The sequence below is a fragment of the Dipteris shenzhenensis genome, chromosome 22 (assembly GCF_047967505.1).
Source record: "Dipteris shenzhenensis isolate YYH24624 ecotype China chromosome 22, Dip_SZ_1.0, whole genome shotgun sequence".
NCBI classification, from domain to species: Eukaryota; Viridiplantae; Streptophyta; class Polypodiopsida; order Gleicheniales; family Dipteridaceae; genus Dipteris; species Dipteris shenzhenensis.
Window position 1 is genome coordinate 29,702,233 of NC_141617.1, and position 24,276 is coordinate 29,726,508.

Sequence of the window (24,276 nt, forward strand, 5' to 3'; positions counted from 1 at the left end):
TCGGGCACCACTGTCGATTTTGGTTCGATAGCCTCCCTTTAGAATTGGATAAATCCACCTATGGGTCAGAGGCTGAGGTAGCTGCCCCGAATCAAAAATCTCCTAAAATGCCAAGCCTAATGGGGTGGCCACATGGTCCCAAAAGGTGCAAAAGAAGACTGGGCAGAGACTATCTTCCCCTAGACACTTCTATATTGAGAGGCCTTAAGGGCCTCAAAAAGCTCCTTGTTTGTGAACGGGTCTCTAACTACCTCATCAATCGAAGAGGCCCGCACCCTACCGTCATTGCCCGTATCTGTGGGGTTGCCTCTTCTGCTTGGGAAAGCTGACTATAGAAACTGGTGGACAACGAGCCTAGAATCTCTTGGCTATCTGAGTGAAGCAGCCCCTCAATCACACAGCCTTTGAAGTTGTGCACTGGCTGCATGTAGACCTGTCATCCCGTTTGGCTTTAGTCTCTTGGAGGTTCAACCGAGTGCTCTTGTATTTGTCATCCAGCCAAGGGGAGTCTAGCTGCTACTCCCTGTACCTCTCTGTGGATACCAAGGTTCTACAAAGGGCCTATCTCTTGATTGTATCGCCTTTTTGCATCTCAAATCCTGGGCCCACATTTTTGTGCTAGGCCTTTAAATAGCCTCTGTTGTCCAATGGGCCCAGCCATCCTACAAAAAAGTCGTCATCTACGATCAATATTTGAGCCAAGGCGTTCTAGACCTCCTCCTCCTAAAACAACGCGTTTAGATTCTAGAATCCTCACTCGACGTTGGGGGGAACTTGGTCAAGGCTGCTCATAATTATGACAATGGGAGGATGGTCGGACATGGTCGTGCTTGCCAAGATGCTTGTGGATCCTCCTCTATGTAGAGCTCAATTTTCAATGTAGAATCTATTCAGTTGCTCCAACAAGCCATCTCGATGTCTCTGATTGAAGGAGGAGAGGTTGGTTGGGAGGGATCCAGGTAAAATCAGGGTCCCACCAAGCATCTCTACCTCAGAAGGGAAAAGTATACTACTCCAAAATGCATCTCTCTACCGCCACCATGTCAGCCCCTCCCTGCTTGTCCTCCTCGAACTCTAGATTCTCCTCCAATAATCCAAGAGTCCATTGTAGGAAAACAGTTTATGAGATGACTCCAGAAAGGGCCCCTCTGTTGGTGACATGCTGGTGCATAAATGTTGCAGACCTCACTACCTGAATGCCCATCCATATCGCTCTCTGCCCTATCAGCTTACCTTGGTCAAAACCCTAAGAACCCAAAGCCTATCCCACAGCGATGCAGACTCCGCCTCTATATCGTAATTGCTAGGATCCAACTCACCACTTTGAGACATCAGTTAAAGAAGTCTTACAACCAGCTGCAATGAATCTAGGTCTCTTATGAAACTTCCAAGCTGCACAAAGAAAATAAAGATTTCAGTTTTCAAAATCAAAGTCCTCTGAAGTTTAGAACAGCCAACATATGTCTTTGGTGTGATCCTTTCCTAGCAAAGATTGCAAATCAAACTTTTTACATGTGAAATCCAAGTCATTTGAGCATTTGTCTACAATAGAAATCACAAACTTCTGCTGGAATTTATGCAGGCTGAGCTGAGCCCCTGGCTCAGCTTGGGGCGTTAGACTCAGCAAAGGGGCTTTCAGATCCACAATGGCCAAGATGGAGTTTCCCAAGCCCAAACTCTTTGCTTCTACCCCGAACAACAAGCCTCAAGCGAAGGATTGGCACAGATCCTAATGAGCAGATTTATTACCTACATCAACAAGTGAGAGAACTCAAACTTTTGGTTGCAGCCCTTGGGAGGAAAGTGAAAGCAATGGCAAGAAAGAAATTATACAGGAGGTCATGCAGGTACACAGTGAAGCAGAGCCTGCACCACAATTGGTGACTAAAGTCCAGGACATGGTTACCAATCAAGTCAAGTTAATACAATAGGAAATCAGAGCAGCAATGGACAATAAAGTCAACAAAAGCAAAGTATATGAAGAGGTACAAGAACAGGAAAGGAGAGAGGGTAATACCTGGTGCCTACGCATGGGAGGACTACCTGAGAGTTGGCATGAAGGTAATATGGAATAAAAGATTGACCACATCATAGCGGCTATATCAGCGTGGGAGGCTCCCACTATCCATCACTTCAGTCTTTTCCCTTTTCATCACTTGACAGCAAGAATGTCCAAGGCATAGTTCTGTTGGAGAAATCATAGTCAAAGAGTGTGTTCTAGTGTGTACTAGGCATTAGTTCATGAGTCTTTGTATGAGAGAGTGCCATGTGGCATCTGTTAGGAAATGGAGTCAAGATGAGTCAGTATGGTTTGTTCTAGTGAGTTCTAGTCTAGTGTGTCCTATGGATGCCACGTGTCACATTGGGAGTTATCCCATATGCATTGGTGTACATATGTGTGTGTGTGCTCTATATAAGAGCTGTACTTGTCTAGTGTCAAATTATCAAGTATCAAGCCTACAAGCTCTTTGGTCTACATGTGAGTACTTTCATTTTGTTCATTGCTCTTGCTGTTTCATTTCCATTTCATTATGTCTCTCTTTGAGTATTATTATCTCTCTTCCTAGCCTACCCTCTCTCTCTCCCTCTCCACCATGCACCTTCATGTGGTATCAGAGCCTCCTTTCCTACCTTTTCCTTCTCCATGCTCAATCTAGAGGATGAGGGAAGTCCACAAATGGAAGCCATCCTCTCCTCCATGATTGAGCTCCCTTCCACTCCTTTCTCCCCATCTGGTTCTCTTCTCACCCTTAGCCTCTCCATGAGATGCTCTTCTTCAACAAATTATGTTGCCATTGGTGAAGCTGCTGGTCTTGGAGCTCTTCATCACAAAAACTGTACTCTAAGCTCGTTCGTGGACTCTCTCCCAACTGCCACACTGTTTTTGACAATTTAGGGTTTGGATGAGGTCGTTTTTAAACTGCCGCCTATATCTCTATAGTCGCCCACCTCTATTGCTGTTGGACGACACTCTGAACACCAAATCCAATACTGGAATCTAAGAAAAACAGTCAAAACGTGTTTTTTGACCTAAAAGTCGAGTTTTAAAATTTCAGGTTGGATTCTCAGTACTTTTTGGGACTTTCATGTTGCTAGGAAACTTTCATGCAACAAATTTTGAAAAGCCCTAATTTTTTAAAGGAATCCCAATTTTTAAAATTTAGGGCTTTTCTAACTTTTGCAGTCCTTTGTCATAATTGAAGCCTCTGACATGTAATTTTTTTGGGGATTTTCCAAAATTGGTGTAATTTCATTACTATTTGGTACATTCATTTGGGCATTTTGCCTCCTTTGGGCATAATTGCTCAAATTTGAGGCTCTACTCTGATCTTGGGGACTCACATCGCGACATTTTGAGAGTCATCATGTGATTGCTAATTGTAGTTGCTTCCATGGCCGACTTCGACATATCATTCGGGACATTCCCGCCATGATCTTCATTGACATACTTCATCGACTGGGGATGTGCATATTAGTACAGGCAGCCACTTGGAGATGTTTTACGGGTTCTTTGCCCTTGCTATGCATAAAATGAATGACATATTTTTTATACATTTGCATCGAGGGTACTCTTCCATGGGTTGTTCCCAAGAAATGAATGCAATAAATCATGTGTGTTGAGTCAATAAAGGTTCTCTGCCTTGGATAATCCTCCTAAAATGATGCATTCATTTGTTTATTTTCTTGTCTGTGACTCCATGTCCCTCATTAGTCCCTGGAGCCAAGAGGGGGATGTACAGTGGGAGCCATGTATTGGCTTTGATAGATCTATTTATTAGGCTTGGCATGTGAGTTCCAGGATGTTGGTACATTGGTCTCCTAGACCTCTGAGTGGTCATACATCCATGCATGATGAGCCTCTGAGCCATGCTAGGTGAGCCTTTGAGTTTATATACCATGCTCACTAGCCTCTGAGCCATGCTCACTTGCCTCTGAGATAGCATGGAAGCCATGTCTAGTTCTAGACCGTCATTGCACAGTTTGATGATTATCATTGTCATGTTTTGTTCTTGGTTCCATTCGAGTAGTCACTCACCTTTCCTCCATGGGAGGGTGTTAGGAAATGGAGTCAAGATGAGTCAGTTTGGTGTGTTCTAGTGAGTTCTAGTCTAGTGTATCCTATGGATGCCACGTGTCACATTGGGAGTTATCCCATATGCATTGGTGTTCATATGTGTGTGTGTGCTTTATATAAGAGCTGTACTTGTCTAGTGTCAAATCAATCAAGTATCAAGCCTACGAGCTCTTTGGTCTACATGTGAGTACTTTCATTTTGTTCATTGCTCTTGCTATTTTATTTCCATTTCTTTATGTCTCTCTTTGAGTATCATTATCTCTCTCCCTAGCCTACCCTCTCTCTCTCTCTCCCTCTCCACCATGCACCTTCAGCATCTTGGGAGTTATCCCATATACATATGGTAATTGAGTGTGTGTGTCTACTCTATATGAGTGTTGTACTTTCACTTGTCACATCAATCAACTCAAATGGAGCTTTTGGTCATGTAAGTGATGTCCTTTGGTTCTTGCCTTTCTTTTCATTTCCATTTCCTTTCATTTCTATTTCAAGTTATGCTTTCTTCCTTCCTTCTAGCTCCCTTGCCTTCTTTCCACCTTCTTCCAGTTCCTTCATGTGGTATTAAGAGCCATGTCCCCTTTCTAGCTTTCCCTTCCTTGGGCAAACCTTAGGAGTGAGGTAGCCCGGAAATGGAAGCTATCTTCTCCCAAAGGAAAGCCCTTCCCTCAAGCTCTAGCCTCCTCATGGAGATCAAGATGTTGACTTGGAGGAGCTGCTCATCATTGACTTGTGCTACGCTTGTTGCCAGCTGCCCATGCAATAGCCCGCGCTGCCTCCAGTCTCTCTTTTCCTACCTGCGTTGCCCTTGCACCTCTCCTTTTTTGCCTGCACTGCCTTCTCTTCTACCCGCGCTTCCTTCTCTCCTTGCCCGCTGCCACTTCTCCCTGTCCGCTGCTACTCCTCCCTGCCGCTGCTCGCACTGCATCTTCTCCCTGCTCGCTGCCTCCTCTTGGCGTTGCCTTCTCTTTGGAGCTGTCACACTATTACTTCTCTTTTAACATTGCTCATTGTCGAGAAGTTCAAGGGCGAGGGGTTTGCCACTTGGCAAACTAAGATGCAACTGCTCCTCATGAAAGAAAATGTATGGGATGTGATTGAGGATGATCGCGACCCCGCCACAATAATAGATCTTCAAGAACTCAAGATATAGAAGCAACAAAACTCAAGAGCCCTTGCTCTTATTGGACTTTGCCTTGCCGACACTTTGATTTATCATATTAACTTCAAATTGATGGCCAAGGAGATTTGGGAGCGTCTCGTCGAGAATCTTTGTGGTAATAAAATCACAAACTCCAAGGTTTTCTTGAAGCTGCAATTTTATAAGTTAGAAATGGAGGATAATGATGCATTAAGTGCACACTTGGCAAAAATGCAATCTCTTGTTCAACAACTTTCCAACCTAAAGTATTCACAGACGACGAGGACAAAATGGCTGTCCTCATGAAGAGTATATGGAAGGAGTCTCTTATTTTGAGAACACTCTTAAAATACTTAGGCTTACCTCGTCGACAACCTTTGATGATATGGTGACCCTTCTTCTTGATAAAGATCGCCAGAACAAAGAATCTCCGCTCTTTACATCAGGCACTGAAGAGGCTCTTGCCTCCACCAGCAAATGGAAAGCCCATAAGAACATCAAGTGCAGATACTATAAGCACAAGGGCCATACTGAAGCACATTGCTACACAAAGAAAAAAAAAGAACAAGACCAGCATCATGCCAACTTGGTTGAAGGAGAGGAGATTCTAGTCATCGACCAAGCACTATATGCCCATGTCACCCTCATTGAGGATGACGACCCATATGTATTCTGATTTCTCTTATGTGACTCAATAAAGGTCCTCTGCCTTGAGTAGTCCCTCTAAAATGATGTATGCTTTTATGGTGCGTTGCCCTATCAGTTAGATGGTCTAAGCATTTTTTTGCTTAGTTGCTCATTTGGGAGAGACTAAAATGAAATCTTAGTCTTCACAAGCAGTTTTAGCTTGAATGAAGAGAATGTGGACTACTTTTGATTAGCCTTCTCCTTTAGTGCTAGGCTTTGTCACGGCTGAGTTTGCTCCTACACCTCTGGACTGCCGACAGAAACTCAGCACAAAGACCTTGGTATAAATGGTATGTCAAGCAGTAAACTGCTGCTATGGGCTGCTCTAGGGTCGGCCTAGACCCCACATAGCTGTTGTAGATAATGTGAGGGGCGCATTTGCCGCGAAGTGCCCCCTTTTGGGGGTTGTCAAGCTCATGTAGGCCCTGTTAGAATTGTGTGTCCTCCCCAATTGTGCTGAACCTCCCCAAACCTGCAAGAACTACAAACAAGCTGCAAGAACCAACCAAAGATGCTGCTAGGAGGTGGATGCAACAACTGAAGGGAGTTGTGAATAGAACAACCCAAACATTGCAAAAATTGCAAGCTACTACATGCTCATGGGGAAACTGAGAGGAAATTTCTGCTCTTGACTACATTGGGGACATGTTAGTTGTTTACAATGCCTATAGGAGGAAGCAAGCACTAGAGAATGCCATGGCACATGGGGGGAGCAAGCACTAGAGAATGCCTATTTGTGACCCAAGTTGGAAATCTTGGTTACGGACGTATGGTAAGTGCAACGTAAACTTCAAATTGACTTTTGAAATTCCTTAGAATGTCTTGCTAAAGTGTTTTTTTTGCAGGTGACTAGATTACTTGTGTTCACAAACCTCAACTCACAGCTTGTTGAGCACTACTGTGGAGTTTGGCCATTTGATCTGCTGTAATTTTCTTTCTTACTGGCACAAAGTGGGCTTGTTTGCTAAACCTGCAAATTATTGTCCACAATCCATCATGTCCAGTAGGAGTACGTGGAAGATCAAACACAAAATCCATAGCTATGCTTTGCCATGGTCTATCCGGAATTGGCAAAGGGTGTAACAACCCAGGTGCCTTCTGCCTGTCAAACTTTACTTTCTGACAAACCATGCATGTTCTCACATATTCTTCCACATCTTTCCTCAAAGATGGCCAATAAAAGTATTGCTCCACTGCTGTAATTGTTGCTGTAATTCCCCTATGTCCTGCATATGACTTTCCATTATGACTTTCTGTCAAATCAATTTGAGCAATTATGAGCCCAAAGGAGGCAAAATGCCTAAATGAATGTACCAAATAGTAATGAAATTACATCAATTTTGTAAAATCCCCAAAAAATTTACATGTTAGAGGCTTCAATTATGCCAAAGGACTGCAAAAGTCAGGAAAGCCCTAAATTCTGGAAATTAGGGTTTCTATAAAAAATTAGGGTTTTCAAAAATTTAGGGCGTTTCAAAATTTGCTGCAGCAAAGTGTCCTAGCAACACTCACGAGCCCTCTGATCATGAAAGTTCCCCCCCCCCAAAAAAAAAGAAAACAACTGAGTATCCAACCTGAAATTCATCCCTAGATGCAAAGCATGTTTTCATTGGGTTGGTCCCCTCGTCCCGAACTGCTGCTCCTCCTCCCCACTCCTCCCTTGCAGCCCTCCTTCTCCTCCCCTCCCTTTCCCCTCCTCCCTCTCCCTCCCTCGCAGCCCCCTTCCCCTTCCCCTCCCTCCCCGCTCCCTTCTCCCTCCCTCCCTAGCTGCCCTCCCCCACCCTTCCCCGTTGCCCCTTCCCTCGTCCTTCTCCGCTGCCCCTCTCTCTCGCCCCCCCACCCGCCTTCCTCCCACCCCCCATCCTGCTCGCTACCCCGTCTTTACCCCCGCCCCTACCCCGCCCCCATCCCTCCCCTTCCCTGCCCCCCTATTCCGCCCCCCATCCCTCCCTTTCCCCGCCCCCTCCTTCCGCCCCCCTTCCATCCCCCCTTCCGTACCCTATCCCCACCCCCCATCCCATCTCTCTTTCTTGCCCCCACCCCGCCTCCTTCCCGCCTCTACCCCCCCCCTTCCCTTCCCCGCCCTCCTCTCACCTCCCGCACCGCCTCCTCTTGCCTCGTATTTGCCGTCGCTCGCCTTCCTCATGTGCAAGTAGAGAGAATGGAGTTTCATCGTATTCGAGTCGGCCTTCCCATTCAGATTGACGATTGCTTAGCCCTCAGTCAATCCTCGCCCACTTCCATCGGCCGTGAAAACCGTCACGTTTTCTAAAGACTTGTTGCAGCAGCTCAGGAAAGACACCGAGCAGGAGAGTTTCACTTCACTCTTTTCTCACATCCACGGGTCCCACCCCTACAGGTTACAGGCTAGGGACTAGATGCTCGTCGCATTACCTGGAAACCTCGCAGAGCACCTCACAAATGTTCGTCTGCTTGGTTGAGGTTTTTTCCAAGTTGTTTTTGACTCCCCAAACGCAGTAGGTACAGTGCTTCAGACTAGTCCTTTAGCATTGAGCTCCAAGAGGATATTTTTTACGCCTTTCTCATTGGGGTTTGACCCTGTGGAGGAGGACAGTCGGACGACTTCACTTTTCATTAGACTTCCCGGCCTTTCTCAGGTGTACCATCGACTCCTACACTCCATTGGAGCTGCTTTCGGGTTGGTCATCACTGAGATTCCCCCTCTTCCTAAGATGCCTTCTTCGGGCAGCAAAGGCAGTCATGTCAGATGGGGTACCACGGGTTAGGGTCATTGTCTCTAACCCTAACATCATGGATGACCACGTCATGATTCCGCGTCCGGATGGCTCTTTCTTCAGACAGAGAGTCGAGATTGTAGGATCAGTGCAGGAAAGATTGCCCAAGGAAGAAGAAAAGGCCTAAAAGGTCCACGGGTGTAGCGCCCCATGGACCTACCTCACGACCCACTATACATCCTACTTCCCACTGTACATCCTACTTCTCGTGCTGCTGGACCTTCTACTTCACGCCCAGGATCTTCGGCCTCTCATGTTGTTCCTCCTTCTTCAGTGCATCCAGGACCTTCAGCACGTCCTACTCCAGACGTCCCTCGCTGGGCGTCGATCAGAGTTGGTGAGCCAGTTACCCTTCATGAGACTACTGTTGGCGCCACGGACACCCGGCTACAGGGAGGAGATATTCGTGTCCTTGTTTCTTGTTGATGAGGTTGCTCCTATCCCCCCAGTTGTTAGCGGGAAGGAGATTGATGAGGTTGCTCCTATTCCCCCAGCTGTTAGCGGGAAGGAGATTGATGAGATGGATCAGCTCATTGCGAATCTCGTGCCTTACTTGCTGAAAATGCTAGAGTTTGTGCTTGGTTTTGCTAGCAGCCCTCTTCCTCCCCTGCTTTCCCTTCCACATCTATTGACAGAGGAAAGGGAGTTATTGCTCCCACTTTGCCATCTGCAGGGGTCTTACGTACTCCAACGCCAGATGCATCACACAGGAATTCCTTTGCAGTTTTGGCTGACATGGCAAAGTTTGAGATAGAGGAGTTTGTACCCTCTACTTTTGGAGAGCAGGTCGTTGAGATTACAGTTGATTTTCCTAGGAGGAAGATTTCCCTGGAGAGGGTTGTCTCCTCTACTAGGTCGGGTAGGGTTTATCATCTAGCCATCTCCTCTAGCCGATGAGGATTGTTAGTTGGAACATTCACGGCCTTGGAGGTGTACCTCACTGCCGCTGTAGGCAGTTGATTCGTGACCAACTTCATCCAGGTGTTACTGGGGGACCCACTGATATTCTTATGATCGAGGAACACAAATCGGATGCTAGGGATTGTGCCAAGTCGAGTAAGCTTCTTTTAGGACATACTTTTTGGTCACCCGCCTTGGGCACAAGGGGATGCATTTGCATTTTTGTCTCTTCTTCGATGCTTCCCTTGGTGATTGGGCACGGGATCATAGTCCCCTCTAGAGCTCAGTGGATCATCCTTTTGATTGGTGGGTGTAAGGTTGGCCTCTTGAACCTCTACGGCCCCTATTCTAGAGGGGACCGTGTCCTTGTTTGGAAGGAGCTGCTTTCTTGGTCTTGCATTGTACAGTCTTGGATCATTGGGGGTGATATCAACATGGTTGAAATGCCCTCGAACAAAAAGGAGGTAGGGAAGGCGGTATTCATCAGCTTGGTGTGCCTTCGTCTTTTAGTTTAGTAGCAGAGATGCTTTCCACACTCCGCCACAGTCACTCATGTTTTCTTGGTCGAACAGGAGGTTGCAGATGCTTATCCATGCACGGTTTGAGAGATTTTATGTGGATGATTGGGCTCTTGACAGAGGTGGTACTGTATGCATTACACTTGGGGTGTCCACGTCAGATTTTCATGTGGTTTTGTTTGTTTCAAATCCTCATGTGAGGCCCCGCTTTGCCACTATCAGGATTCCAGATGCCTTTAATGCAGAGGAGGGCCTTATAGAGGCAGTGTTGCGGACTTGGGTATCTCACATGCATGATGGGCAGCTTTCACTGTCCGATGTAGCTGCAGACCTCTCAGATATTAGTGACTTTTATCATTCAGTTGCTCGTACCAGGAGAGGTGAGATCCTCAAGTGAGAGATAGGTATCTGTCAGCAGTTGTCTGCTCTTCAGAGGAAGAAGCATAAGAGGCCTACAGATGCTTGGATTCAGGAACGCCTTGCTGCAGCAAGGGCCCAAAATCAATCATTGCTAGATTAGAGAGTAGAGTATGCCTTTCACGCTAGAGAGTCATTTTGGACTCAGAAGGGAGGTAGGATCAACAAGCAGTTCTTCTCTACTCTTGGCCCCAAGCATAGTAAGGAGAGCGTATCACAGCTTGTTGACTCAAACGGAGTTTTACAGACACATCTAGATGTCGTCTTGCAAGTAGCTACAAAGTTCTATGTCTCCCTTCTTACAGCAGATCCTGACAGTCAGGCCACAGATGATGCTAGAGTTGTTATTTGGCAGCACTTACCTATGTTGGTGATAGGGGATATGATAGTCTCACTGGATGCACCCTTCACCAACATAGAGTTCAGGACTGCTTTATCTGCCCTTCATAAGGGCAAGTGTCCTAGATCATATGGACTTACCCCCTCTTTCTTTATTACTTTTTGGGATCAGATTGGGGATCACATTACCTCAGCCTTGTAGGGCGTTTGGGACTTAGGTGAGATGCCAGACTCGCTTACAGAGGGTCTCATCCATCTTATTCTAAAAGGGGGTTGCAGGAATTTAGTGTCTCACTGGAGACTGATCACTCTTTTGTGCACCTTGTACAAAATCTTAGCAAAAGCAATCAGCCTTCATTTGCAGCCTTTTCTTCCATATCTTATACATGATACGCAGATGGGCTTTGTGCATGGCAGGAGCATTTTTCATAATTTGGGAGGCTTTTGACTGGGCCATGCATAATGGCCATAGACTTGCCATTCTACTCCTGGACTTTGAGAAAGCTTATGACAGGGTAGACTGGGGTGTCTTAGAGGGTCCCCTCGCTCGTTTCAGATTTTCGGATGCATGGCTCAGAGGGGTGTCAGCTCTCTACAGATCAGCCCATAGCCAGGTGCTTATTGGTGGAGTCAGGGAAGACAGGTTTCAGATTACCAGATCAGTCCGTCAGGGATGCCCTTTAGCCCCCTTTCTCTTTTTATTTGTGGCTAAAGCTATGAGCTAATACATTAGAGCTCAAGCTGATATTATAGGGCTGAGGCTTCCATTGAGACAGGAGGATGAGCTCTTGGATAGTGAGTTGGCAAATGACACGGCTGTTTTTTTGGATGCCACGCCACAAACACTCACTTCATTTAGAACAACTTTGGATTTATTTTGCACTACAGCAAGGGCTCACATTAATTGGAATAAATCCAATGGTTTCTGGATTAGTGACGAGGACACTCTAGACTGGGGTAACGACATAGGGTTCACTTGGATTCAGAGGGGTGTTTCTATCAGGTACTTAGGATGCCAGGCCGGGTTGGGGATCTCTCCAGCATAGCAATTTGCTCCCGTGTTAGAAAGTATCAGGAGGAAACTCATTTTTTGGAGTTCCACTAGACTTGACCTTGCATCTTCAGAAACACTCTTCGGAGAGTTCTACCCTCCTCTCGAGAAGAGATAGATAGGTAGCCAGTCATGTGGAATGACTCGTCGATACTGGATGAGCATGGCAGATCACTAGGAGCGTCACATTATATGCAGTGGTCTAGATGGGAGAGGGGACCTACTTCTACAGTAAGTGCCTGGAAGGCGTTTAGGTAGCTTCCAGAGGATCAGAGACTCAATTTCGTTGGCCATCTCAGAGGGAGTGCAGTTAGGATGCAGCAGATAGAGGCAGCCATACCAGCAGAGTGGATAGATATAGATGATTTGCCAATCACAGAGTCCACTTGGTTGGGAGCTTTCACGAGGACGGGTATTCCTTTATAGGTCATAGCCTTGTGGAATGCACGTGAGGAGACCCTGGTCTTTGATGTTCAGTCGGGAGGTAGTCTACTCAGATCTTCAAGTGATATTCTTTTGGAGATTGCCTTCTAGCCTGTTAGGATTGCAAGTAACAAGGGGTGGGGCACGGATTCACAGAGGTATCTTGACCCTGATCCTCCTCTCTTGGCACTTGGGTCTTGGAGACCCTGGTTGTATGATGGTTCCCCCATTAGGTTCTTTTTTTCTTTTTTCAAGAAAATTACTTCATTAAGTATGAATGAAAACCGCGAGAGCAAGCTCAAATGTGGGAGTACATCATGCAATGCATGAGGAAAAAACAACTCAAAGTGAGCTAATAAAGAACCAAGGCGGAGGCTGAAAATGCCATCTCAACGAAGGAAACTCAAAGAAGAAAGGAGATCCCTCTAAACTCTAAAAAAAGTAACTCTCCTGGCAATGGCTGCTCTGGAGGATCCCTGCATGCTCGCCCAAATGGCCATCAGAGTGTGTACTGTGTCAGTCCAAATACTGGCCATAGTCTGGGAAGGGTGAACCTGGATACCCTCCATCGCCTCTGTACACCTGGCTCTCCAAATATGCCAAGCTGCAATGCTAGCCAAAATCTCCTAAGACGTGTCTACTGAGGCATGAGCAGCTCTAAAAGGAGTGAGGGGAATAGCCTGGAGGGAACAAGACTCCACTAAATGTCGTCGTACAATGAAAGCTAGATTTGGATCATGTCCCTCGAAAAACACCTGTGGGCCAGTAAGAGATAACCAAGCCATTGAACCCCAAGTCATACAGAAAGGTGCTGTATGAAAGATGCTGAAAATCCTAGCAACACCTTTCCAGATGGTCCTCGCCTGTCTGTACTCCCAAAGGCAATGCTGTACTAACTCAACTGCCATGTGACAACGAGGACAAGTAGGGTCAGCCCCGAACCTGGATCTCCACAGGTTCACTGCAATCCTCCATGAATAGAAAGCCAAAAGAAAAGAGTGATCTTTCTATTCATGAGGGATTTCTAGAGCCTTCTCCAGAAGTTCTTCCGCACAGCTGCGGAAATCTGAAAACTATCCCAATGTGGCGCTCTGGAGGGCCTCCAACCTCTACTGCTGAGCTGAAATCTCCGGGCATTTCTAACTGTATGGCAAAAGAAGGAAAATCTCTTCTCTCGGTGCCCCTCATCAATCCATTCCCACTCCCCAATCCTAGTAATACCCTCCTCGCCTATCTGCACTTCCAAAGGCAATGCTGAACTGACTCGACTACTGTGTGGCAAGTAGGGTCAGCCCCGAACCTGGATCTCCACAAGTTTACTCCAATCCCTCCATGAATAGAAAGCCAAAGAAGAGACTGATCTTTCTAATCCTGAGGGATTTCCAGAGCCTCCTCCAAAAGTGATCTTATTCCCCTTGCGTGGGGGTCTCAGAGACTCTGGCTGTATGGTGGTTCCCCTATTAGGTTCTTGCAGTGGGTTGTATTTTTCATAGAGCACCCTTCTTCATGACCTGGGGATCAGTGGCATGGTTATCTCTCACTGGCCCAGGTGTTTTTCGGGGGACATGACTCAGATTCAGCCTTCATTATACGACGACACTCTGTGGACTCTTGTACCTTTTAAGATGTTCCTTTCACTCCTTTCAGAGCTGCTCATGCCTCGGTAGACACATCATGGGAGATTCTGACTAGCATTACAGCATGGCATATATGGAGGGCTAGATGTACCGAGGCGATAGAGGGTTCACAAGTTCATCCCTTCCAGCTATGGCCAATATACGGACTGATACTATACATAGTTTTTATGGCCATCTGGTCGAGCATGAATGGATCCTTTAGAGCAGCTACTGCCAGGAGGGCTATCTTCTTCACAGTTTGGAGAGGATCTCCCTTCTTCTCTGAGTCTTCTACAGGGTTGAGGTGGCATTTTCAGCCTGCACCTTCGATTTTTGTTAGCTCTTTTTGAGCTGTTTATTTTCTCTCATGCATGGCATGTTGTACTCCCGCATCAAAGCTTGCTTTTGCGATTTTCAATCATACTTAATAAAGTGATATTTTTGAAAAAAACAAAGTAAAAAAAATCAAAACTTGACTTTTAGTTCAAAAAACACAGTTTTGACTTTTTTTCTCAGACTTCAGCACTGGATTTGCTGTTCAGAGTTTGGTCCAGCAGCAATCATAGTTGCATCCGTACGCGTACGGACGTTTTTTTCCGTACGGCCGTCCGTACGATTTGTGTGTGTGTGTGTGTGTTTTGTGTTGTTTTGTTTTGTGTGTGATTTTGTTTTGGTTTATTGGGCGGGGTTTTGTTTTTTGGGTGTGGTTTGGTTTTTTTGTTGTGTGTGTGGGAGGGGGGCCTGGGGGGGTTGTTTTGTTTGGGAGGGGGGATCGATTTTGTGCCTAGCCAAAACCTTGGAAAACACATTTTTAGCACTATTCTAATCCATACGTTGCTAATCCGTACTCCATACACTATTGGCCAACTTTTGCTATGGTTGGCCTCAAGGATGGTCTCAAGGAGGAGAAGGATGAGGAGGAGGATGGCACTGATGCAGATGATGATGAGGATGAGGATGAGCAAGAGAATGAGGATGAGGATGCAGGCTGCAGCTTGAGGCTTGAGCCTCATCGGTTGTGAATCATGATGCATTTCAATTTTCAGCTTTATTTCCGAGCTGTGGCAGCCTTTTCTTCTATGATGTTTTGCCTTTGATGTTTTGGTGTGGTACCTACTTCCAAGTTTCTACCACCTACTACCTTTGATCATGATGTTTGGTGTAGTATTGATCTATTATTGACACTATGTATCAGAATCCAGATTCCAAATGACTCTGGTCTCTGGAGAAAGTTTGTAGCTCCATGTCAATGTAATGTGTACAATGTATACCTTTCTAAATGTTTTTGAAAAAAATTAGGGTCACGTATGTTTCAACCCTAGGGGCTGAACCATACTCCAATCATACTTCCATACTCGTATGACGTATGCGTATTCTAACATATGGAAAAAACTATGGCAGCAATAGAGGTGTGCGACTATCGAGATAAAGGCAGCAGCTAAAAAACGACCTCAACCAAATCCTAGTCGTCCAAAACAGTGTGGCGGCTCGTAGAGAGGCCACGAACTTGCTGAAAAAGAGGTGTAGAGTGAAGTTTTCACGATGAAGAGCTCCAAGACCAGCTGCTTCACCCATGGCATCAGCTCCAAGCTTGAATTTGTTGAAGAAGAGCAACTCATGGAGAGGCTAAGGGTGAGAAGAGAACAAGATGGGGAGAAAGGAGTGGAAGCGAGCTCAATGATGGAGGAGAGGATGGCTTCCCTCATCCTCTAGATTGAGTATGGAGAAGGGAAAGGTAGGAAAGGAGGCTTTGACACCACATGAAGGTGCATGGTGGTGAGGGAGAGAGAGGGTAGGCTAGGGAGATAGATAATGATACTCAAAGAGAGACATAACGAAATGGAAATGAAATAGCAAGAGCAATGAACAAAATGAAAGTACTCACATGTAGACCAAAGAGCTTGTAGGCTTGATACTTGATTGATTTGACACTAGACAAGTACAGCTCTTATATAGAGCACACACACACATATGAACACCAATGCATATGGGATAACTCCCAATGTGACATGTGGCATCCATAGGACACACTAGCACTTTGCTAGAGATTGCCCAAGGAGGAAAAAAAGACTCAAGAAGTCTTCAGGTACGGCTCCTCCTCGTACCGCTCCCTCAACACCCCATGTTTGTCTTGTAGCGCATGCTACTAGATAGCCATCTCCTTTAGCACATCTAGAACCCTCCTTGCGTCCTCCACCTGCCATCCCTCGTTGGGTTGCGGTTAGGGTTGTCACTCCACCATCACAAGAGGACACCTCTCATGATCCGAGATCTTCTTCGATTTCAACACGAGACATTCTTGTTTTGGTTGTGAATGATGCTCCCATTTCTTCGGTTATATATTGGGAGAGGACTTCTGATGCCATAGCTCCTGCCCTCTAGAGATACCTCAGTTTCAAGGACCACTGATGGCACTTATGCAGACATGCGGACTCTTGGTCCTCTACATGAGTAACCACCTGCCTCTACTTCACTTCAAACTTCTTCCATTGATAGAGGCAAGGAGGTTCTCTTCTTCTCCTTCCTTGCGTGCAGGAATTCTTCACACTTCTGTGTTAGGCCTGGTACATAGAAACTCATTTTCTGTCCTAGCAAATTTGGCAGAGATTGAGGAGGAGTTTGTGCCCTCCACATTTGGGGATTCTATTATTGGATTTCCTATCGACAGAGCATCTCCCTCCATAGGGGTGGGGGTTCTTTCTTCTATGGATTTCCCTCCACCACTTGGCAGATTTGGAAGGAGTTCTCCTTCTCAGGAGAGGTTCATTTCTGCCACCAAGTGAGGTAAGGTATTCCATCTTATCTTTTCCCGCCAATGAGGATTATATCTTGGAACATACAGGGCCTTAGTGGTGTGCCACATCGCCATCCCACTAACAGTTGATTCGAAATCAGCTTCATTCAGGTGTTACTGGGGGCACTATTGACATTCTCTTTATTCAAGAACACAAATTGGATGCTAGGTGTTGTGCCAAGTTAGGTAAGATGCTTTCATGCTACACCTTTTGGTCACCTGCAGCTGGCACTAGGGGTGGTACATGCATTTAAGTTTCCGCATCTTTTCTCCCCTTGGTTGTTGGACACAGAGTCAGTATCCCCTCTAGAGCTCATTGGACCCTGCTTTTGATTAAGGGACGTAAGGTTGGTTTTCTAAACCTATACGCCCCCAACAACAGAGGGGATCATGTCCTTATATGGAAGGAGCTGCTCTCATGGGCTCCCATTCCAGATTCATGGGTTATTGGAGGTGATTTCAATATGGTGGAGTTGCGTTCAAATATGAAAGGGGGTAGAAAAGGTGGTATTCACTCGTTGGAGAGAGCATCTTGGGATGCCTTCATGTTCTGGTTCAGTGGGGCAGATATACATGGTTTGATGATGCCTTTTACACATAGCCACACTCTCTCTCTTGTTTATGTGGTCAAACGGCAGACTATAGATGCCCATCGAGATGCAAGGATTGATAGATTTTATGTTGATGGTTGGGCTCTGGATAGAGGCGGATCTATATGCATTTCGGCTGGAGTATTCACCTTAGATCACTTTTTAGCGGTATTGATGATTTTAGAGCCTCAATTGAGAGGACACTCTCCTAGTCTCAGGATTCTATATGCATTATATGCAGAGGAGGGCCTCACAAAGAGGCAACATTGCAGATCTGGGTTTCTCATGCTCAGGGTGGACAGCCGTCCCCTTCACATGTGGCTGCAGCCCTCACAAGTGTTAGTGATTTGTACCACTTGGTTGCTAATACCAGGAGACGTGACATTATTAGACGGGAGATTGAAGTTCTCTGGTAGTTGGCAGCCCTGTAGAGGGAAGATCAAAAGAGTCCTATAGATGCTTGGATTTAGGAGCACCTTGCTATAGCAAGGGCTAATCAATAGACACTGCTAGATCACAGAGTAGAGTATGCCTTTTCATGCACAAGAGTCTTTATGGACTTAGATGGAAGATAGAGTCAATAAGCAGATCTTCTCTACTCTTGGCCCCAAACATAGTAGGGAATGTGTTTTGCATCTTATTGACTCAGATGGGGTTCTACAGATTGACCCTGATGCCTATTAGATATCAATGCTCCACTCTCATGTAACTACGCGGGAACTAGCTAACTCTACTTGTAAGGCCCCATATGAGGAGAAGGCATTTGAGTAGCTTGGTTATCCGGTAGGTCCTGGTTTGGACACCAGATGGGGGCCATGTGTGGCCTGAAGGCTGGACGGCTTCAGATAGAGTTGGCACACCGCCCACTAGGCTACATGCAAGTGCGGGAAGGCATCCTTTGACTGACCACACTGAGGGTAGATGAAGCATTTCCCAGGGCAGCCCACTCTCGGGTTGCGGGGCCCGTTTGGAGCCTCAGATGATCCCGGATGGCTATGGGCCGAACGACGACCGTAGTTCAGTTGCTCTGTTTTGCGCACCAGTTCTATCGTATGGTCGGTGGCCTATTTCGGGACCGACCCCTAGTCGACCGTTTTGGGCAGACTGGGTCGACCACCCAATTGAGCCTAACCGACTACGACTGGTGGCTATATAAGAGCAAGCCCGTGAAGCCCATTTCATCATTGGCTACAGCAACCTTGATTCCTTAGCATTCAGCCTCCGTCTTCTACTGTTTCCAGCATGCCATCGAAGCTTCTTTCACAGGAGCGCACGGCTGGGAGGCAGCGCCATCTATTGTATCAATTCTACAGTAATCAAATTTTTTATTCTCCATACTATCTTATTCTCTCTTGCGTACGAGATCCTGTTATCTGTTAAGCATAGACGTTGTATTATTTTCTTACATGGTATCAGAGCCTGGACTCTAGCAAGAAGATTTGGTAGTGTGTTTCTGTTTGCGAGCAGATTGTGAGAGATGGCCCAGCCCGCAAGACTACGAATCCCACCGTTCGGCGAAAGCGGAAAGTTGGACGGCCCTAACTATCCTCTCTGGAAGTTCAAGATGAAGACCATCCTAAGCGCATATGAGCTTTGGGACACTGCTACTGGGGTGGACGTGAGGCCGGTTTCGACACCGAATCCAGCCAATGCAGGACAACAGATAGTACAACTGCGGATGAGATTCTCGTGTGGACAAGAAGAAATGCAGATGCGCTGTGTTCTATTGTCTGCAGTGTTAGTGATTCTGTCATGGTGTTAATTCAACATGTCACCACAGCGGAGGAGGCATGGACGGTCTTGAAAAATCAGTACGAGACCACGAATCAGACGCGGATTCGGAATCTGGAGACTCAACTCGCGAATGAAAAGTTGTCTGAGTCTGAAGTGGCAGAGAAGTTCATCACCAGGGTGAAGAATTTGCGCGATCAAATGACTGCGATTAGCATCACCATCACCAGCGAGAATCTAGCACGAAGGTGCATACGGATTCTCCCACCAAAGTACGACGGTCTTGTTACGGCGCTGAATACGTAGAACAGAAATCCGCCCCTCAACTTTGAGGATTTCAGCGCGATGCTTCTGGAGGAGGAGATGCGTCAAAAGACGAGGACTGGAGAAGATTCGGCCTTCTAGACCGGATCAAAGAAAGGTAAGGGTAAGGACTCTGGTAACCCATCTTCTCCTAATGATAAAAAGAGAAAGAAGAAGATCAAGTGCTTCTATTGCAACAAGGCAGGGCACAAGCAGAATGAGTGCCGCAAGAAGATTGCAGATGAGAAGAACGAAGTGAAGAAAGAGTCCAGCAACAGCGCGCAGGCAGTACCCATAGAGCTGCTCGTCGCAATTGAGGAGATTTGCACGGAGGCAATTCATGTACCTGCAGATGAACCTTGGATCATTGACAGTGGTGCATCGTGCCACATGACCAATCGGAAGGATTGGTATACCTCTCTACAGCCGGTAGGGAATGACATCATGGTAGCAGTCGGCAATGATGCAAAATGTCCAGCAAAAGAAAAAGGTACGATAGCTCTCAAGTCAGATGGAGTTGTAAAATAGTTGTCCGATGTTCTTTATGTGCCAGATATCAAGAGGAACTTGTTGTCCGTTTCTGCGATCACGGATCGGGACCTCAAAGTTCAATTCGATAAGAATGGTGCACAGATCCTGGATCTTCAAGGAAAGGTCGTTGGTAAAGGTACACGGTGCAACAACATTTACGAACTCTCAGTTTTCAGTGCTCGAGCGTATGTGAAGAACACTAAGCTGTGGCATGAGAGGTTTGGTCATCTAAACCTTAGTTCTTTGAAGGAGATGCATAAAAGTGGAATGATTGCAGACCTACCAGAAATTTCAGATCTGCCCGATGTATGTGAAGCTTGCATGATGGGCAAGCAGCATCGGCAGCCCTTTCCTAAAGAGGCCAGCAGAGCAAAGGCTCCTCTAGAGCTCGTTCACACGGACCTCTGCGGAAAGATGGAGACGGAAGCTTTGGGTGGTTCTTTCTACTTCATGACGCTGATCGACAACTATAGTGGAAGGATATGGATATACTTCCTGAAGACAAAAGACGAGGCTTTCAGTAGGTTCAAGGAATGGCATGTAATGGTCGAGAAAGAATCGGGAAGGAAGGTGAAGAACCTGAGATCAGACAGAGATGGAGAGTTCACATCGACTGAATTCGAAAGTTACTGCAAAAGTCACGGAATCAAGAGGCAGAAACCCCCGCCACATACATCACAGCAAAATGGAGTAGCAGAACGCAAGATGTGCGTCATCTGCGAAATGGGCCGGAGTATGATGAAAGGGAAAGATTTGCCAAAGACTTTCTCGGCTGAAGCATGTAACACTGCAGTTTACATCCTCAATCGTAGCTACACGAAGGCTGTGAACGGGATGACTCCACTGCAAGCCTTTTCTGGTAAGAAACCTTCAGCTGCACATTTCAGAGTTTTTGGATGTGACTGTTTTGTGCATGTCCCTGATGCTACCAAGACCAAATGGGAACCAAAGAGCCGGAAGTGTATTTTCTTGGGCTATAGTGAAGAGGCGAAGGGTTACCGTCTCTATAACCCTGTTACTAGAAGGTAATTGTAAGTCGCGATGTGGTCTTCTCAGAACAGCCGCATCAATTGGAGGAGGATGCTTCCTTCCCAGACAACCAGGACCAGGATATCATCCAGTATCGCCACCAACAACAGACCGAACTCCCCCAACGGTGCTTGGGAGGATTCAAGACAAAGAAGATGAAGAAGACCCTGCAGAACCACAACGGCAACGGCCATTCCCGAAGTGGGTAAAGCAGCTTTTGGACAGCAGAGAACCTCCAACCATTGAGGAGGAACCATCCGAACACCCCCGGTCCAAGAGATTAGAGGGGCAAAGAAGGACGCAGGAACACTTGGTCAACTATGCTTTGATGACAGAAGTGATCCGTGCTGATGAACCCAAGTGTCTTGAAGAGGCACAGGGCGATGATAGGTGGATGGAGGCTATGCAGTCGGAGTATGGCTCCATAATGAAGAACAACACTTGGGACCTTGTGGATCGACCACCAAAGCGCAAGGTAATCAGAACCAAGTGGGTGTACAAGATTAAGTACAAGTCCGACGGCACGTTGGATAAGTACAAGGCTCGGCTCGTGGCAAAAGGATTTGCACAGGTACATGGTTTTGATTATTAAGATACTTTTGCTCCCACAGCTCAACTAACCACAATTCGCAGTGTTTTGGCTTTAGCTACCCAGGGAAGTTGGCCCGTGTTTCAGATGGATGTGAAATCCGCCTTTCTGAATGGAGATCTCAAGGAGGAGGTATACGTGGAACAACCACCAGGTTTTGAGATCCCCGGTTCAGAAGGTAAAGTCTGCAAACTGAAGAAGGCACTTTACGGGCTGAAACAGGTCCCATGAGCGTAGTACCAGCGAATTGATGCCTACTTTCTGCAAAACGGGTTCAAGAGGAGCCCATCTGATACAAATTTGTATATCTTCGAAGAAGCAGGCATGTGTATGATCGTGGTACTTTATGTGGACGACGTTGTTATAATAGGGAACCATGAAGAGAAGACCTCGCAGACGAAGCATTCGCTAGGAAGAGAGTTTGAAATAGCAGACCTCGGACTGATGCATTTCTATTTGGGGATTGAAGTTTAGCAGGAGCCGAAACAGATCTTCATTTCACAGCTGAAGTATGCTGGAGAGATACTGAAGGCATTTGGCATGGCTGAGTGCAAGACAGTTGGTACCCCTATGGAGGTTGACGCGAAGCTCTCAAACGAGGATTCATCACCACTGGTGGACGAAGCGAAGTACAGAAGGCTTGTGGGCAGCTTGATCTACTTGTGCAACACACGATTGGACATCAACTTTGCGACTGGTGTACTTAGCAGGTTTTCCAATAAGCCCCGGGAGAACCATTGGAAGGCAGGGATGCGGGTGCTGAAATACATCAAAGGCACACTTGATTATGGCATCACCTATACCAAGGGCAACATCTTGACCGGATTCTGTGACTCGGATTGGGTAGGAGACGTGGACAGTAGGAGATCAGTGACAGGGTACTGTTTCTCACTTGGATCTGGAGTTGTGTCATGGGTCAGCAAGAAGCAACCCACAGTTGCTCTTTCTTCTACCGAGGCCGAGTACAAATCTGCATGCTTTGCTTCTTGCGAGGTAGTGTGGTTGAGGAGGATTTTAGGGGACATGGGTGCAGTGCAGAACAAGCCTACGCAGTTATCATGTGACAATCAGAGTTGCATGGCGATTGCAAAGAACCCGGTGTTCCACGCTCGCACAAAACACATTGAGATTCAATATCACTTTGTACGCGAGCTGATCATGGATGGAGAGGTCGACTTGGTGTACTGTCCGACTACTGAGAATGCTGCGGACATCTTCACGAAGGCTCTTGGAAGAGACTTGCTGGAGAGGCATCTTCATCGACTTGGCATTGGGCCGAAAAAGTAAGTTCACTTGCAGGTGGACATTGAGGGGGGGTGTTAGATATCAATGCTCCACTCTCATGTAACTACGCGGGAACGAGCTAACTCTACTTGTAAGCCCCCCATATGAGGAGAAGGCATTTGAGTAGCTCGGTTATCCGGTAGGTCCTGGTTTGGACACCAGATGGGGGCCATGTGTGGCCTAATGGCTGGACGGCTTCAGATAGAGTTGGCACACCGCCAACTAGGCTACATGCAATTGCGGGAAGGCATCCTTTGACTGACCGCACTGAGGGTAGACGGAGCATTTACCGGGGCAGCCCACTCTCGGGTTGCGGGGCCCGTTTGGAGCCTCAGATGATCCCGGATGGCTATGGGCCGAACGGCAACCGTAGGTTAGTTGCTCTGTTTTGCGCACCGGTTCTATCATATGGTCGGTGGCCTATTTCGGGACCGACCCCCAGTCGATTGTTTTGGGCGGACTAGGTCGGCCACCCAATTGAGCCTAACTGACTACGACTGGTGGCTATATAAGAGCAAGCCCGTGAAGCCCATTTCATCACTGGCTACAGCAACCTTGATTCCTTAGCATTCAGCCTCCGTCTTCTACTGTTTCCAGCACGCCATCGAAGCTTCTTTCACAGGAGCGCACGGCTAGGAGGCAGCGCCATCTATTGTATCAATTCTACAATAATCAAATTTTTGATTCTCCATACTATCTTGTTCTCTCTTGCGTACGAGATCCTGTTATCTGTTGAGCACAGACGTTGTATTATTTTCTTACAATGCCATCATGCACATAGCTACAGATTTTTATGCCTCCCTTTTGACAACAGATCCTAACACACATGCTAGAGATGATGTCAGATTTGCTATATGGTAGTGTATTCCTATGTTGGTGAAACCATATATGCAGGCCTTACTAGATGCACTTTCACCAACATAGAGTTCACAAGTGCACTTCTTAAGGGCAAGTGCCCAGGTTCAGATGGACTTACCCCACCATTTTTCATTGCTTTTTGGGATATTATTGGGGATCACGTTACCTCAGCCGTACAGGGTGTTTGTGACTCTAGTGAGATGCCAAAATTACTTACAGATGGTCTCATTCATCTTATTCTAAAAGGAGGCAACAGGAACTTAGTGTTTCAATGGAGACCGATTACTCTATTGGGCACTTGCTACAAAATCTTGGCGACAGCGATCAGCCTACGCTTGCAGCCCATGCTTCTAGATCTTATGCATGATACTCAGACGGGCTTCATTCATGGCAGGAGAAGCTTTGATAATATTTTCTCATTTTGGGAGGCTTTTGAGTGGGCTATGCAGACCAGCTAGAGATTGGTCATTCTACTCTTTGATTTTGAGAAAGCTTATGACAGGATAGATTGGGGTTTTTTGGAAGGCACCCTTCTTCGCTTTGGACTTTCACATGCATGGATTTGAGGGTTATCCTCCTTATACAGATCAGCCCATAGCCAGGTGCTTATTGGTGGGGTCAAGGAAGAGAGGTTTCAGATTTCTACA

The 24,276-nt window shown here is 46.6% G+C and overlaps 1 protein-coding gene across 3 annotated transcripts in view; it reads left to right on the forward strand.

Annotated features, from left to right (window-relative positions):
- LOC147887968 (uncharacterized) overlaps positions 1-24,276 on the forward strand; it is a 320,694-nt gene that overhangs the window by 250,238 nt on the left and 46,180 nt on the right. The gene's annotated exons all lie outside the window — the stretch shown is intronic.